Raw genomic sequence first — 7799 nt, 5'->3', positions numbered from 1 at the left:
TGACTATAACTGTGCGATGCCACACACTCCACTTCAGCTTCCAAAAAGACATTTCCTTTCTCCTCTCTCAATTACATGACCAGCTCAAAGAGCCTATAAGTTAGAAATGTTTATTTTTAACAAAGAGAGAACACTGGACATAACATCACAGTTTAGAAAATCTTCTCTCTCCAGAATTTTCATCCTAGGTAATTGGATTAGCCTCATGTCACAAACGCTACTAGCTCCCAAGTCTATGGAGAAATCTGGTTTAAAATTTCCACTCAGAGGGGCTTCCCTGGTGGCACAGTGGTTAAGAATCCTCCTGCCAGTGCAGGGGACACGGGTTCGAGCCCTGGCCCGGGAAGATCCCACATGCCGCAGAGCAGCTAAGCCTGTGCTCCACAACTACTGAGCCTGTGCTCTAGAGCCCACGAGCCACAACTACTGAAGCCCGTGGGCCTAGAGCCCGTGCTCTGCAACAAGAGAAGCGACGACAATGAGAAGCCTACACACTGCAACGAAGAGTAGCCCCCACTCGCTGCAACTAGACAAAGCCCGCGCACAGCAACGAAGACCCAACACAGCCAAAAAAAATAAAAAATAAAAATTAAAAAATAAATTCATTAAAAATATAAATAAATAAATAAAAAATTTCCACTCAGAGCTATGAGGGACCTTAACATCTCAATTAAATAGTCGACATAAGAACAAGATGAGAAGAAAATGAGGTGGTGAACTGGATAATTCTGGGAGGAAGGGAATTCGTTTCCTTCACTACACGAAACATAGTCTTAATTTAAACAGAGGTTGTTGGATATTATCTGCTCCAAATGAAAACATATAAAACTACAATAACAAATAATTCAATGAAAGGTGTTCAATTTCTCCATGAAGGATTGAAATTTCAATATCTAACTATACAAGGGAAACCAAGGCACACTGGACTTCTCCCAGATCGTAGAATGAATTACTCCTGGGTTTATGCTAGGGAATCCTCCAAATTAGGCCGGACTTTTAAACAACAATTTGCTAGCAGCTATCTTTGCCAAACGCCAATAAAATATCAGAACCCCAGTGACCTCAAGAAGGGAAGATACCTCCTAAGGGTGTGCCAGGGATATGCATCATCACATCAAAATCCGACCTTCAATAAATATTTTCATCCAGAGCTGCTTCTCTGCCCAGAAGTCATGTGGAATTACCTACTGAAGAAAGAACATACTTCTTAGCAGAAGCGAAGGAAATTGTAATCTTGCCCTGAAAATAGTTCCTTCTCAAACAGTTAAGAATCATTCCTTAGCCCTTGGATAAGAAGTTATGATCAAATTTGGGAAAAATAAATAATGAACTTTGGAGAACAGTTCATATAACAGGTTTATTCCACTTGAATGAAGGCACAGTGATAGAGTGGAGACGGAATGTATTTTGGATACAGGCATATTTGAGTTTGAATCTCTGCTTCCCAGTTGTCCCATTGTGGAACTTTGGGTCACCACTCTATCTCCATGTATAAAATGGGGATAAAAGTACTTTTTTTACAATGTTGTCAAAAGGATGACATGAAAAAATAATATGCAAAACATCTAGTACAACACCTGGTACATGGTAGGTGCGCTAGACGTGTAAAATACCATTGTTTTCATTTTTCTTTTTTTCAAACTACAGATTAGAGTATTCGAGTTTTCCATGCCCCTAATTTTCTTCTCTGGGTATTAGTAGTGGGCATACAGCATATAATGATGTTGACCCATAACTGAGACTCTAGTCTACCCCTCTGCACTCTGTTTAGCCTTCCTCTTTGCTTGGTTGTATACTTGGCCATTGGTATTAGGGTTAGAGGAAAGGGTACTGGACCCAGTGTCAGAAGACTTCTGTTTAGCCTTCCTCTTTGCTTGCTTGTATACTTGGCCTTTGGTATTAGGGTTAGAGGAAAGGGTACTGGACCCAGTGTCAGAAGACTTGAATAATTCCCTAACTCATTTGCAATGTGAACTTGAACACATCACTAGGCCTTTCAGAGACTTAAATACCCCGTCTGTAAATAGGGACTCATAATCCAAGCTCTGCACTCTGCTATCTGTTTTTTTAAAGTTTTCACTAACATGAGTCTACCCCCCAAATTACTCACCTACCCTACACGAAATTCCCAACACTTTCCTTAAGTCCATATGGCATTTTATAATTTAGAAAATGATTTCCAATTCATCGACTCGTAACAAGCCCTATTAACTAACTAATCTGCCCAGTACTCTGATGTGAGGAAAAATCAAACTTCTACCTGAACTTTTCAACTGAACCAATTAAATGAGATAACAAATCCAGAAGTGGGCTTAGAATAGTTCCAGACATATAGTAAAGTTAACAAATGCAAGCTGGGCTTCCCTGGTGGCGCAGTGGTTGAGAATCCGCCTGCCAATGCAGGGGACACAGGTTCGAGCCCTGGCCCGGGAAGATCCCACATGCCGTGGAGCAACTAAGCCCGTGTGCCACAGCTACTGAAGCCCACACGCCTAGAGCCCGTGCTCCACAACAGGAGAATCCACCACAATGAGAAGCCCTTGTACCGCAACGAAGAGTAGCCCCCTCTCGCCACAACTAGAGAAAGCCCACGGGCAGCAACAAAGACCAAACACAGCCAAAAATAAATAAATTAAATAAATAAATTAAAAAATAAATGCAAGCTACAGCTGTAATATCTCAAAGTAAATAATGATTATTGATAAATGGGACCATGTCTTATATCTCCTAGAGTGCATCTCTGCAAATCTCAAAGTAGATAGGACAGTGCTGGGTATAGAGGGGATGCATCCAATAAATCAATAGTGACTAAATGGATAAAGTGGTTGTAAAAGTAAAGTAGTGAGGAAAAGAGAAATATCTTCCTAGAACACAAGTACGTTAAATAATTGTGTGTGGGGATGTGTGTGTGTGCATGTGTATGTATTTTAACAGCACTTCCTCCAGTCAATGTCTAGTTAACAAAAAGATAGCATATCTTCAGAGAAGTCTATGCCTCTTTATTCCAAAGCACTCAATACTAAAATTGACCACAGACTTCAAGTGGAGAACAAAGACCTTTCTAGGCTCCTATGACTCCAGGAAGGAGTGAACATACAAGGTCACACACCAGAGCTGCTTAGCCCTTTTCATTCTACACATTCAATTCAGATGTCATCTCCATTAAGATTTCTCTGAACAACCCATCTAGAAGTATTGAACCCCTCTTCTGAGTTTGAGGAAGAAAAACATTATCTGTGCTTCACCTGATTTTCACATTTGAGCCTTCTCTGATATTACTTATATACATCTTATCTTGAGGCGGCATGATGCAGGGGCAAGAGCATGGATTTCAGAATTAGGAACATCATCGTTTAAATTCCAATTCTGTTACTTACCATCTGCATGTCCTTGGGCAAATTCCATGGGTTAATGGAACCTACACATAAGAGCTATCATTGGGAAAGTGAAATAAAATAATAGATGTAGGCATTCAGCAAATGTTAGTTTCTTTCTTTTCATCCCCTTCTTTTTCTGCTAACCATAAGACTGTAGGTTTCTGTGAAATGCCCTCTTCAAAGAAGACTGAACATTTTAAAAATGTGTTATTTTATTCTAGGCACACTTTGAGCATCCTTTGCAGAGTTAAATACTCTTAAGACACAGCAACTCTCTTTCTATTCCCACCCATCCAAAAGGAAATGTATGGACCTTTCTGTTATATGGTTACCCTTAGAGGAGCGGACAGGAACTAATTACATATTTTGGTGTCATTCTTTTCTGATTCCCTCAAGCATCAATTAATGCAAACAAGTAAGTACATACACACATAAATAAATACCCCAGGTACATACAGTGCTTATTTCTGAAGAAGTAACATCAATTAGTTTATAGGGGACTTCAAAGAATTGTTGTAGAAGATATAAGATTAAATGAAAGAGAATCATAGATTACACCTGACTTTCAGCCTTCACATTCAACAAGAAGTATATGGTTTCATAGATGACCAGAGGTTAGGAATACTTAATTGAAATATAGTTTTCCTTTATGAAATGGTAATTGGTGTCTAAAAGCAACACATACACACATACACACATGCACACACACACACGCACACCACAGTCAGGGACCTGAATCAGTCTGCACTCCTGGGGAAAAACAAGTAATTAAACTGACGGGTAATGAACATTCAAAGATAATTAGCGGTAGTACTCAGACACACATCAGATGAGTAATAGCAATAGGTTCCATGGAGGTGATTAATAAAGAGGCAGACAGGGTAGCACTAATACATAAATGATTAATAATGAAACTCTTCAGTCCTTGAAGGAAGGAGGAGAGAGGACTAAGGAGTCTGTCTTTCCCCACAGCTGCCACTAAGAGGGTTTTGGGGCACTGAGAAAACCAAGGAGAAGCTGAAGGTAGAAACCTACAAACAGAGATTATTCACAGTAGTCTTGAGTAAGTCACTGAATTGCTCTTTTTCAAAGGCCTTCTCTGAAAATGGGACAAGATGGGTCTTCATTGCTGCACGTGGGCTTTCTCTGGTTGCGGCGAGCGCGGGCTACTCTTTGTTGCAGTTCACGGGCTTCTCATTGAGGTGGCTTCTCTTGTTGTGGAGCATGGGCTCTAGGTGCGCAGGCTTCAGTAGCTGTGGCACGCAGGCTCAGTAGTTGCTGCGCAAAGGCTCTAGAGTGCAGGCTCAGTAGTTGTGGCACACGGGCTTAGCTGCTTCGCGACATGTGGGATCTTCCTGGACCAGGGCTCGGACCCATGTCCCCTGCATTGGCAGGCGGATTCTTAACCACCATACCACCAGGGAAGTCCCTTGTAAGTCTTTGAATCTGATGCATAAAATAACAAACATTTCTCTATGAGGAATGGCTCAAAAGAAGTGGATCTAAATAATGGAGTGGAAGGGACATCCTTGACAAAGCCACTGACCTAGTCCTTCCATTTTGCTGACAAGGAAAATGAAAACATTACAGTGATTTTCCCAAAGATAAGCAGTTGGAAGGAAAACTGTATTAAATCCAGTTCAATACTGGACACTGGGCTTAGAATAAAAACATCTGGGTCATTTGTCCCCGTTCTGTTACTAACTGTGTACTTGAGAAACTGACATTACCTCTCTCTGACTGTCTCAGGGTGGTCTTCAAGGGCTGTCAGAACAGACATTCCAGTATTCTGGTCTCTTTTCCGATTAGATACATTTGTGAAGAACAAATCATATTAGCTTTAATCCCAAACCTATGAGGATAGGGAGTAGGAAGGATTTTTTTTTTCTTTCCAAACAAATTTTCCTGTAGTATTCCAGATGGAAAGAGAGCATCATGAGGAACAGAGCCCTACTCTTCCAGGATTTTTTTTTCCCCTGATGCCTTTAATTCTTGTTTTTGTTTGTTTGTTTGTTTGTGGGGTTTTTTGCGGTACACGGGCCTCTCACTGCTGTGGCCTCTCCCGTTGCGGAGCACAGGCTCCGGATTCACAGGCTCGGCAGCCATGGCTCACGGGCCCAGCCGCTCCGTGGCATGTGGGATCTTCCCGGACTGGGGCGTGAACCCGTGTCCCCTGCATCGGCAGGCGGACTCACAACCACTGCGCCACCAGGGAAGCCCTTGTTTGTTTTTTAAGTGTTCTGTTTTCTTGCTATGTGGGGATGTCTCAGGAAAAAAGACATTTGGCTAAATATTTTGAGACACGGGCTATTTAGTTTCATTATTACAGGATTTGCGGCATTTTTAAGGTTTTACCCTGTTTGAATAAGTTAATAAAAAGATTACCTGTTTCGGGCTTCCCTGGTGGCGCAGTGGTTGAGAATCTGCCTGCCAATGCAGGGGACACGTGTTCGAGCCCTGGTCTGGGAGGATTCCACACGCCGCAGAGCAACTAGGCCCGTGAGCCACAACTACTGAGCCTGCACGTCTGGAGCTTGTGCTCCGCAACAAGAGAGGCCACGACGGTGAGAGGCCCGCGCACCGCGATGAAGAGTGGCCCCCACTTGCCGCAACTAGAGAAAGCCCTCGCACAGAAGCGAAGACCCAACACCGCCAAAAATAAATAAATAAATAATAAATAAGCTTTCATTTAAAAAAAAAAAGATTACCTGTTTATGTAGCTGCCCACAGAATGCTGTTCCCAGATTGGGTCATTTTGGCCATATCTTTTGCCAGAATTGTAAGCCAGATTTCTCCTCCAACTTTTGTCCCTTTAAGTAAAAGCTGTTCTGTATTTGACAGTTAAAATGATGCTGGTGGAAGACAGACGAATCTTTCTTGCACACTTCTCATTAAATCCCTCAGACCTCTTTGCAACTCACCCTTAACGCTTTATACAAAATTATATTACTAAGAATGTCCAGCATTGCCAAAAGTTATTACTTTCTGCTCTCTTGGTCATGAGACCTGAAACCTAGAAAAGGTCTTCATTAGGATGTAAGCATTTGGGGATACCTTGCCGAACCTGTTGTTGAGTTAAAGTAGGAGAAAGGAAATATACAAAGAAAAGAAATACCCCGGAATTTTGGCAGCAGCATCATCATCACCAGCATCCTCACAGCACACTCTCATAGCATCATTCTCTTTCAGGCACTGTTTTGAGTACTTTACACGTACATTAACATCGTGAAGTAGAAATGAACATGTATTTACAGCTTGAGTTATAAAAACTCAACTTGTATATGTCCTATTCAAAATTTCCTCTTTTGCCACTTGAATACAGATCTACCCTGCAAAAAGCAGTCTTGGAATAAGAGTACCACCCAGTGGTGATTTTTTTGTCCATTAAGTTTAATATTTCTCTCCTATTAAGATTGTTTTTACCCTCTCTAGTAGGGATAGTCATATGGCCTTTCACTAAGTAGCAGTTAGTTATTTCAACCTCAGGTGGCCTCTTTGTGGTAGTCTATAGTGTTGGATCATTATTTTCCTTCTTTCCCAACCTCTGTCATTATTCACTGAGAACAAATTGTACTTTTCCACTCTAATGACTTGGGGGTTGGCCATGTGATTGTCTTGACCAATGAAATGTAGGTGAGTGTAAAGTGCACCATAGCAACTGCTGTTTGGCTTGGTCTCTTGCACTCCTACCCTGCACCTTAAGAGGATCATACCCTTGTAGGCACTGTTCTTTAAACCTGAGTTGTGGAACGAAAGATGGATGGAGCCAACCTGAACAAACTCATAGCATGAGCTAGAGCCTCCCAGTGAACTTGCAGACATGTGAGAGTGAAATCAACATTTATTGTAAACCATTGAGATTTGGGGCATAGTTTGTTACCCAGCATTGTTGTATCAGTGGCCACCGAATACATTTTCATATGTCCATTAGTGTGCAGATTAACTCCATCACTCCCTCCTGCTTCCTCTCCCAAATCTTGTTCAGTTACATTTAGTAAATCTACGTTCTCCCTTCAATTATTTCTCCAGATTCTATTTATGAGCCTTTGAAGTCTCTAACAATGGTCAGTAAACATAAATAAGTTTTCCTGATAAACCTTTGTCAAAAAAAGAATTAAAGTATACTTAATTAGAAATTTAAGAGGTAGCTTTAGGGACTTCCCTAGTGGTCCAGCGGTTAAGACTCCGCACTCCCAATGCAGGGGGCCCAGGTTCGATCCCTGCTCAGGGGACTAGATCTTGCATGCCACAACTAAAGATCCTGTGTGCCACAACGAAGATCCCATATGCTGCAAAAAAAAAAAAAAAAAAAAGAAAAAGAAATTTAAGAGATTGCTTTAAATGACTTTTATATACAATGTTATTGCTCTCATATTTTCTTTCAATGCTATTATTTTAACACTCAATCCAGATTACCTGGGT

The sequence above is a fragment of the Delphinapterus leucas genome, chromosome 6, assembly GCF_059928025.1.
Source record: "Delphinapterus leucas isolate spDelLeu-1000000601 "Yukka" chromosome 6, BTC_Dleu_Yukka2, whole genome shotgun sequence".
NCBI classification, from domain to species: domain Eukaryota; kingdom Metazoa; phylum Chordata; class Mammalia; order Artiodactyla; family Monodontidae; genus Delphinapterus; species Delphinapterus leucas.
The sequence above is the reverse complement of the archived record's forward strand: the minus strand, read 5'-3'. Positions refer to the sequence as shown.